Here is a 10,761-nt window from a genome sequence, read left to right as displayed (position 1 = left end):
CACCTACCTCATGACAGAGCAGCTACCCGATGATAGAAACAAGGCCAAACGAGTTCAACGACAAGCCGTGCAGTACACCTTGCCTGAAGGGAAGCTATACCGAAGATCATTCACCTTACCCTACGTCTGATGCCTCTGTTAGGAGGAGGGTAGGAGGGTGAGTATGTTCTCCAAGAGATCCATGAAGGCATTTGTGGCAATCACCTCGAAGGCAAAGCCTTGGCCCAAAAAGCACTTAGGCAAGAGCACTTTTGGCTGACAGTTCATAAAGATGCAGTTGAGTTGGTGCGAAAATGTGACAAGTGCCAAAGATACTTAAACATCTCCCATCAGCCAGGCCACCAGGCCACCCTAACACCACGGCAGCACCAGGCCACCCTGGCCCTTTGCTCCGAATACCTTGGCAATACTAGGCCACCTTGGCTCCGCACACTTAGCATGAAAAAGGTCAGGTAACAGCGGAACCCTAAGCACGTCGGTGGCTCACCTTGGCCTCGCCTAATTCATTCCTAAGGGGGCAAAGAGCTAACAACCCCTTACCCTCCCCGTTGAGGAAAGGAGCCCCAAGCACCTTAGTGGCACAGCTCGACCTCAGCTAATTCCCTCTATTTTCCTAAGCGAGCATCTAACGGGCCACCTTGAACCATGATGTTTGTCAACTTGTGACCTCTAGAAGGGGGCACCAATTTCCAAGCAAAAAAAAAAAAAGAGAGAGAAGAAGAAAAGGAAAATAACAATAAAGGCACAAGATATGCAAAAAAGAGTATTCCATTAGTTGTTCAATTATTTGCATTTACAAAAGTTTTGGCCACGGATGGGGAGGCTGAGCCCCTTTGCAAAAAGTTACAAAAAGACTAACAAAGAGAGCAGAACAGTGGGCCACCTACGCACTGCCCTCAGTAGGATCAATAGAGTCCTCGGAAACAACTCCATCGAGAGGGACCTCAGAAGGAACCACAGGAGGAAGAGCATCGATGTTGGGGAGCACCCTCAGCTCGTCCACTTGAAAGTCTAGCACCAACTTTAGGAAGGCGCTCTTAGTATCTTTAATCCCTTCCAGATATGCCTTGGCCACGTAGCCAACAAGACACTTATGGTATTCCTCTATTGTCTTCCAAACACGGACGACATCCTTGAATTTTGCCTCAGCCTCTGTGGCCTGCACCTTGGCCTCCGCTGCCCTCTTATGGGCCTCTAGCACAACCCCGTCAAGGCAGGCACGCTCTAGCTCAGACTTCCTCATATACTCTTAAAGCCTGGTGACACGAGCCTTCTTTGCCTTAAAGTCATCCTCTAGCGTCTACCGGAGCTACTTCTCCTCTCCTAGAGCCGAGAGGGCCTCATCTCGGCTACTCTCGGCCGAAGCCACCTGTAGGCCGAGCTGCTCGTTCTTCTTCATGGCCTGACCCAAGTGTTCGAGGAGGACCCCAACTCAGTTACCCAGACCAACGAAGTGCCATCAAACCTGCAATGAATATATCCCCATTAGTAAAAATGAAGACGAAATAAACAAGGAAGCAAAAAGCGAAGCCAGAACTCACCTCAGTTAGGTAGTCCAGGCCCTGATCTCAGACTGCGAGGGGATCCATGTTCACCATATCAAGATGATCCCCATGCGGGATCATCCCCTTCACTAAGGCTCTATCGACCCCCTCGGTATTGATAGAGTTCCCCTCACAAACGTTCCACCTAGGGCGGAACACCCGCATAAGGATCTCCCCCTCCTCAGAAGGACCTGATGCAGATGGCGGAGCAAATGAAGGCCTAGTTGCGAACCCCTTCGCGAAATGACCCCTCAAATCAGTAGGGGCCTCCTTTCTCCTGTGACCACCCTAGGCAACCTAGTTCGTCCTTGGCAGGCCTCTTCTTTTCGGCCTCCTTTGGTCGAACCCCTTCGGTCGGTCTCTTTCCTCGGTCACCCCCACTAGTGGGGGCTTGAGGTCGAGGATTTCTGTCGGTTGCAGTAGACACCACCTCGGCTGGTGTGGACATCCTCCCAGCAGGGGCAAGCGTCACCTCGATAGGCCCCCTTGGGGTATGCCTTCCTGACGTTCCCTCCATCGGAGCTTTCTTCTTTGCTAGAGCACTCTCCAATAGCATTCTCTTGGTGTCCACAGGCATCTCTGTAGAAAGATGAGGCAAAGTCAGTACCTCCAATAAAAAACAAAGGAAAACTGATATGCCAAAAGCAAGCAACAAGGCTTCTCCTACCGAGGTGAGTGGGGCTGAGCCCTGCGAAGACCAAGGGATGCTCCACCTCCACTAGGGCCTTGGCCCGAAGCGTCCCCAACACAAGTAGATGGGCCACCGTGGTGGCTTCATCATTCAAGAGGGAAGGCTTGGACTTCTCGGTAAACAGGCACATCTCTCCCTAGCCCGACTTGAATGACCAACCCTCGGGGCATTAGAAGAAGAGGAATTTACTCTTCTAGTTATGGAAGGACGAGGAGTTGTCTATGGGTCAGTTTCTCTGAGGCTGGAAGTAGTAAACACCATTATCGTGAGGGTGTAACCTCAGCAAGAACATGGCTCAGAATAGCTTCGACATCAAGTCAACGTCCCGAAGCTAAGACACCACAAGCATAGTTACAATGGTCCTGATGGCATTGGGGGCAAGTTGTCTAAGGGTGATTTCGTATCACTTCAACAGCACAAAAATTAGAGGTTGAAGAGGGAATCTCAGGCTGAACTCTAAGAAATGTTGGTAGACACATATCTCCCACTCCTCTTGTGTCCATGGTTGATCACAAATGTCGAGAACCTTAAGTCTATAGAACCGAGGGGTGTAGTACCTCCTAGCCAGGGACTTCACCTTGTCATGATCCAAGATGCTATCATGTTCACTCCTCGGGCAGCGTACTCAGCCACTGTCCTCGGGCTGGGCTCGGGAACCAGTTCTCCTCTACCACTAGGGGGGACCCTTCGGCCTCCCTTGGTGTCGTGGACGCGTTGCTCTCTCATAGTGAATCTTCAGCCCCTCGGCTGCACTTGGCACCTCTGGTGGCAATCCTCTCCCTCAGCACCTCGACCTCCCGCCTCGAGGCTGGGATCTCAGCTATCGAGGAATCTTGATCAAAACTGGTGAGAGAAGGGGTCCGATAAGAGCTCGTCCTCGAGAAATCTAGGAGCTCATAGCACTCAAGGCCAAAATCAAAGAAAGATATGGTGGTGAGGCATTTACCTACGAAGAAGGAGACGAGGGTTGGGAAGTCCTAAAGAAAGCAAATAGTCGAGGGCTCTGGAAGCAAAGGTCACTCGAAGACAAGGGCATTTGGAAGCAAATGGTAAGAAAAACGTGACTAAGGCCTCTATTTAAAGAAAAATGGACGACCTAGATTGCGCCTAATCCAGCAGCTGCACAATGACCACCTCTGCGGCCATATCCATCGACCGAGACGTGTCGCTCGCCTCGAGAAGACGAAATGATGCTGAATGAACTGGCTGGTCTCCTCGCTGCAACTTGCTGGTTCGTCTGACCACGTTGAACTAGAGAACACGCAACCCGACTCACATAGCTCCCATCTTCCCTACGGGTGAGGGTTCGTAACCCGTCGTGGACACAGCTCCCACTAGCTAGTTCGGGCAGCGTGCCGTGCATGGTCCAAACCCACCATCGAAGCTCATCTCATTCATAGGTCGTAGGCCTAACATGGCAGGTTATACCCAGTAAGTGGCTAAGTCCCATGCTCAGACTTCCCAGTCACTCCCTCGGCATTCTCTAGCCAAGGTCGAGGCCTCCACGGATCTACCGGCACAATGACCAGAAAGAAAGGCAGGGTACAAGACTCCCTCTCATCCATCTCCGACATGAACAACATCCAAGGCCGAGGCTCCCTAGTGACGGAAGCCTTCTCAACATAGCTCAAGGAAGAGAATGAAGGTCGGATTGACGCCACTGCAGGCCACATCATGCTCGTCCTGAGACCCTTATCTAGAAGGTCCAACAGTGCCTCCCAACTCGATCGACACACTCCTTCGGTCGAAGCCAAGATCTTCAGCTTAGACCTCCACCACGACCTCAAGAGTGGGGGGCAAATGATGTAGGTGCTTGTGGTCCGGTCCAATAGGAAGCCAGCACGTGTTAGGTGGTGGCATCCAGAGCGGACCCAATCAGTGTGCAGGTACGACAATACTCAGTGGGCTCTCCGAGACCAATGGTGTGGAGTCATCTGGTGGCCTTGGATGGCCGCCCTCCCTGCGTACGGATTGCATCCAGACCGTTTGATCTTGTCCACCCACAGGCAACCTCAAGTATAAATAGGAGATAACCCTCTCAAGGTAAAGGATCCAAAACTTAAGACTCTTGAGCTATCCTTGAGAACTCTTGCTCTCCCTTGTGACCTCGTCTGAGCCTCGCGCTTCGCCTCAAGTTAGTATCGACCTCGTACTGAATTGACCGTCAGAGTCTCTACCTCGGGTACCAACTCGGGACCTCTAATGTGTTCTCTTCACCCCTTGAAGGATCGACCTACCCACCCTCGACCACCTCAAACCTCGAGTAGGTTGGTCTCACCTCGGCTTAGAAGCAAAATTATTGTGTTGACCTTGGCCTATTCCGAGCATCAACACTTTGCATCAATAACAAAATCTTTGTCAACTCGTTGCTCTTCGTTACCGTTGCTTGTGCCTTTTGATCTCTGAATAGATGGCAAATGCCCCAAAGTATCAGAACGGCGTTCTCCATTGTCGCAATCAACACTTTAAGCATCTTCTGTACAATTGTGGCTACACATGTCAGATCTTCGCATATCTCCGTACGGCATTCTGGGCACGTCGAAACCATATCTAGTATATGTTTGGCATCGATGCTGCAGAGAAAATGGTGTTGTTGATGTGTGGGTTGGAAGCACCATTTTCCTGAGAAAACGGTATAGAAAATGGTATCTTTTTTTTTGTTCGGAATCGTTGCTTCCAGGTAGGACATTTCTTGGAGCAACAATAACTTTTTCTGTTTGATACCAATGCTCCAAAAAACATTTTCAGCACTAGTACCCATTATTCAGTGCCACATCACTGCCACCTCACATCCCTGTTGGCTGCAATGAGCTACAGCTCCAAGAAACGCCAAATTCGGCGTTGCTCCAAGCCATGACTTTCCAATTTTCAAGGCATGACTTAAAGCACCATTTTTTTATGGAAAAACGATTCCAAACAAATGCTCATTTCTTGGAATACCATTTTTTCTACATAACACTAATGTGAGGCCGTTTTCTAGAGCAACGGTAACAATGTCAAACAGACGCTTTATGAATGGATGTTCTATCTTGAGTCCTTCATTCAAAATTGCATTTCCATGAGATGCATGGAATTAAGTTTCAGAGTGGGTGCAAACTAAACCGCCTAATATTTGCATATGATATATTAATTTGTAGTGCAAATATGTTTGCTAATTAAGGTCAACAAAATTAAGAATTGCTTGATTCAATTGGGGAATGGTCAGGATAGTAGGTAAATTTTGAGAAATAAAAACAGTACTCAAAGGAGGTTTAGGTGATGTTAATGGATTTTTTGGGGTGTGAAATATATGGGAGAGAAAGAAAAATATATATAGATGGGTACCTTCTAACAATTAGGTCACAAAAGAATCAATGGATAGCAAATTGTTGATAAGTAAAGTCCTAATTGCAATGGCGAAAGGCACTTTATTTCTCTCATTCAGGTAGAGTGGTTCTTCTTAGAAGAACTTTCATATTTTATGGCTACAAAGTTGTTCATAAATTAAGAAACCCAATTAAGCTTTGGAGAGGAACTTTTGGTGGGTTAAACCAATTCTGTTAAGCAGGTGGAAAACCATAATGAGATCAAAGGAGGAAGGACGTTTAGGAGTTTGGGATGTTTCCCTCCAAGAACAAGACAATGATAATGAAATTGTGATTGTGTTTCATTACTTCTTAGCAAAGCTTGTAGGCTCAAATTCTCAGAGCTAAATACCTTAAGGACGGGACCACGACGTTAAAAGTTAGAAATTGTATCTCAACTTCAAGCACGTAGAACATTATATTGAAGTGTAGGACAAACATTATAAGAGGAGCTAGATGGTGGGTAGGCAATTATTGCAGCATAGACACTTTTGTTGACCCTTGGATCGATCTAGGATTCATTTCAAGTGATGGAAGCTTATATCTAATTAATAGAGGATAGCACAAGAAAGTAGTAGACTTAGCTTCATCGATAGAGACAATAAATGATGTAAGGAGAATGAGATAAGAAGAATATTTGACACATTAAGGTGCAATGCCATGTTATCAATCAGGGTGCCACTATGATATGGAAAAGATATGATATCTGAAATCATAAATGCATGATAATAAATAAGGGTTTTTCTATCAAAATTCATGAGTGAGTTTTGATTGGTCAAAACTCTTTTCATACCATATCTTTCTCTCATTTGCATATCTATAAAATGCATTCTTGGTTTAGGTCAAGTTAGTTGAAGCAATCCAATGCTTATTTGGTATTATTACAATGATGTGGGGCTCACATGGGAATTGGCTTAGTAGTTGATCAACTTGGGAAGATCCTGGAGCTTTCAATCCACCTTAAGATATACTCTTTGTGTGGTTGAATTTGCTATTGGACAAGACTTATTTGACTTTCATACATTTTTGGATAATAAGGTTATTTTTATAATTTTGCTTGTTTAGGGCAATTTAGCCTAATCAATATTTTTTTGTAGGTTGCTTGTTAGGCAAGCTAACTTAGGGGGTTTCTACTTTTGGAAACTTCTTTCTTATTAAGCTTGTGAGGCTCATTTGAAGAAAAGTTTTTGACTAGTGACCAAGAAAGTTTCTCTACAGAAATTGGTGTCATTTCCCTCACCCTTAGGTGTGATTGCTTAAGGTTTTCATCTTATTCCCATCTCTTCTTTTCTTTATTTTCTTAGTTCTTTGTTTTTGTGTTACACATCAGTTTTAGTTGCAAGAATGGTACTAAATCACAAAGGTCCTACATTAGTTTAGTATTAGAGCAAGGATTAACAACTCCTAGTGGAAAGGGCATTAAAGGGAGATTGACTAATAGGCAATGTGATGATTTCGTTTACATGATCATGATCATGAAAAGGGTTAATGCAATGGAATCTCAAGTCAAGGACTCATAAAAACCACAAGTTAATGTTGCAAGTACCACTAAAGAGACTTCTTATAGTGCCCCAGGGAATGGTGGGGAACCCATGGCTAAAACTGAAACAAGATGATTCCTTCGATCAATTCATTAGTTTGATGATCAAGATGATCCCTTTGATCAACATAACAATTAAAAGCAAGGAAGTATGTCAATGGTGTAGCATATAGACAAATTTGAATAGATAAAAGTTCGATGTAAAGGATTCGAAGATCCAAGCCAAATACTTTTACATCATTTTTATGATGTGAATTAAGCCTTCCAAATAGCCTTGAAAATTAAGAAGAAAATGCAAGAACCTCCTATTAAGAAATTTCCTTGTCCAACTAGAGATATAGCAGCTAGAAGACATGTTGATTTGTCTAAAACCATGTGGCCAACATCTACATATGCCACTGCTAATTGGCCAAATGGCTCTAGAATTAATAATCCATATAATCTTAAAGGAAAGGCACCTATATGGTTAGCCTAAAGGAGATAAGAGGTCATTTTATTTTCATTGCCAAGGACATGGCTATGTGGCTTATGAGTGTCTTACAAGAAAGGCTTTGAATGTGGCTATTTGAGCAAAATGAAAAGAGGCTATCCTGCTTAATATCACAATGGGAGATTATGGAAAAAAATGTTAAATACCTAAAGAATAAAGATATCTGAACTTATTGAATTATCATCATCACATCAAACATACCAAGTAGAGATAAAAGGGATTAAAAATCCTATTCAACTAATGATTAACTTCAAAGAAGGTTCTATTAGAACATGAACATAATTGGTGAGATCTAAATCCTGGTTTCAAGTCCAACGTGCTAGCGGAATAAATTTTCTACTCTTCCCCCACCCAAGCAAAGTGCAAAAGCTCCTTGGGATCTGAAAATGTTGAAAGAAAATGATGAGTACACTACTCATCATTTGTGGGAAAACTCACATAATACCTTTTTATTAGAGGAAATAATAACTCAAATAGTTACAAAACAGTGAGAAACACAATGTAGAATGCGTAACAGATATCACATAACAAATATAAAGAATCGACTACTACCACTCTAACCCTAGTTGTAGGGTCTAGAACCACAGAGGGATTCTAGCTTTGTTTTGTGGAAGTATTCAAAGATTGAACATGGGAAAGGTCTTGTTGGCACCCGTAAGTCCAACTATGATAGTGGATTGAAATTCTCATGTGGTATGTTTGAGAAGAGGACATAGGTTGGGAGAACCAAAGCACTATAAATGCTTGGTGTTCTTGTATTTTTTATTCTCGCATTTTACTTGTGATTATTTATTACACCTTGTTATTTATCTTGCAACATAACACTTATCATCACTCGCATATTCATTCATCAAAATAGGGAGACCTTAGATGAAGAATCGACTAAAGGACCCAATTCATAAATTCAAATCCAATTTTTGGCCAAGATCAAAAAGCTGTAACAACAAATTAAGTTGTGTTATTGCCATGGTTAGCTTAGTTTATACCTAAAAGCTACAACTTTCTAGTCTTGGTCTACCTCTTCATTGATTCCATACATGACAAATCCAAGCATGCTTTAACTAATCGATACAAATCAATCGGAGGAAGCAAAACAAGCAAATAATTTGCAAAATTATTTTCATGAAAGTTTATGATGGCCATGTTTCAGGCTCGCTTTAGGAGACAAATAAATTCAGGCTTCGCAAGAAAGAGATTTATATGACATAGTATCAAAAGTATCAAAACCAACATCACACAAGGTTGTAAATAGATGGGATTAGATTTAAATCAGGGTATATTCGAATCCAATCCGATAATATAAATCTTATATCCAATTTGACCTGATGATCTGATCAGATCTCACAAAAGTTAATTCAAATTTGAATCCATTAAGGATATCTAATATCCAAATCTGATCCAATCTGATTTAATTTTTATAGATTTTAACAGATTATTAAAAGGAAAAAGCATAACTTTTTTTCGAACCCCAAAATTTAATCCAGGTGGAGGAGTGACCACCTTAACATTTTATTAATATCAATCATTATAATGAAAAGATATAGGAGAGGACGTAGCCCACCTTGTTGGAAAAAGCATAACAACCTATATAAATAAAAACAAAAAATACAAGTATTTTTTTACTATTTTTATCGTACATATATACATGTCTTTTTATAAAAATACAAAAGTGTAATATAAACACATTTATTAATATAAAAGTGTTTATTAATAAATAAGATATATTTTAATAATGGGAAAATCTATGACGCAAAAAAGATATGATATGGAAAGAGTTTTGACCAATCAAAACCCACCCATGAATTTTGATAAACATCACCTTATTTGCTCCCACATTTGTAATTTCAATTTATTGGTCAGTTATTTTTCCCATATCATATTTTTTCCATATCATAGTGGAACCCTTTATTAATAAATAAAATATATAGGATCATACCGAATTCTCCAAAATTAGGTAAGGGGTGATCTAAATTCTAATTGGATCATATTATTTGATCTGACCCGATCCAAAAATCCAATAAAGGACATACAGATCCAACAAAATAGTATTGGATCCAAATTCAGATCGGATCATATCCATTTGCAGCCCTATCATCATGACACTCTTGTGTAATCATGAAATAATTTCACAATTCATTTGGAGGGAAAAAGACACGATTCCAAGTCCTCTTCCACAAAGAAATTTACATAACACGATATCACCAAAGTATCTAAATCAACAATTCCACAACGTCCAGATGATCCGAATCTGACCCGACACCAAGTTAAAGATAACCCGAATCTAGGTGAATTGATGCAGCCCAATTCATTTACATTCCTATATGCATAATATCAAGTGAATCATCACCGTCATCATCATATAAGCCTTCTCTCAATTATATGGGAGTACATGAATCCTGTTTGGCATCAAGTGAATATATTGATTATTTTTTTAGGGTACAGGGGGGAGGGGAGTTTGGGAATCGGTTTCAATAAGCTTCTTCTTTCGAGTTTTGGACTGTCAGGAAAAAAAATGAGCTTAAAAGTGTTTGGAGAGCTTGTTGATTGAAAACATATTAATACAAAGCCAAAATACTTTGAAGAACAAAGTCTATGGGGTTATCAATTTGCTCTTGTGGATATTCTGTAGATTACTCGGTTCTGAAATGTGCCACACCCATTAGGGGTTCTTTTAGTTTTAGGTGTGGCTAAGGGTGTCAATGGATTGGTTTTCGATTGGACCCCGTCTAGTCCAAAATCAATTTGAACGGGTTGGATGGACCAGCAAGATATATTGGATTGGACCTGGTCCATCCGTAACAAATTTATATTGGATTGAGTTGGATTAAGTCAATATCTGGTCCATTGATATAAGATAAGAATATATGTATCAATAGATCGGGTTAGATTGAAATCAATTTAAATCAAAATGAATTTAAACAGATTTGATGGTCCAGACATTGAATTAAACCGGTCCAAATTAGTCCAAAACATTCATTGGATTGGATTGGACCTGGTCCATATGGTTTTGAAATGCAAAATATCAAACTTTTTCTTCCACACCAAACTCTTGTGGATTGGTCCACAGTGCTATAAATTGATTGATTACTGTAATAAATGATTGAAATATTATTTAAAATTTAGTTAACAATATTATCCACACCACAGTGCAG

This window comes from Nelumbo lutea, chromosome 2, assembly GCF_056320005.1.
Source record: "Nelumbo lutea isolate HS-2025 chromosome 2, American lotus-T2T, whole genome shotgun sequence".
Lineage (NCBI taxonomy): Eukaryota > Viridiplantae > Streptophyta > Magnoliopsida > Proteales > Nelumbonaceae > Nelumbo > Nelumbo lutea.
This window is presented reverse-complemented; position numbering follows the sequence as displayed.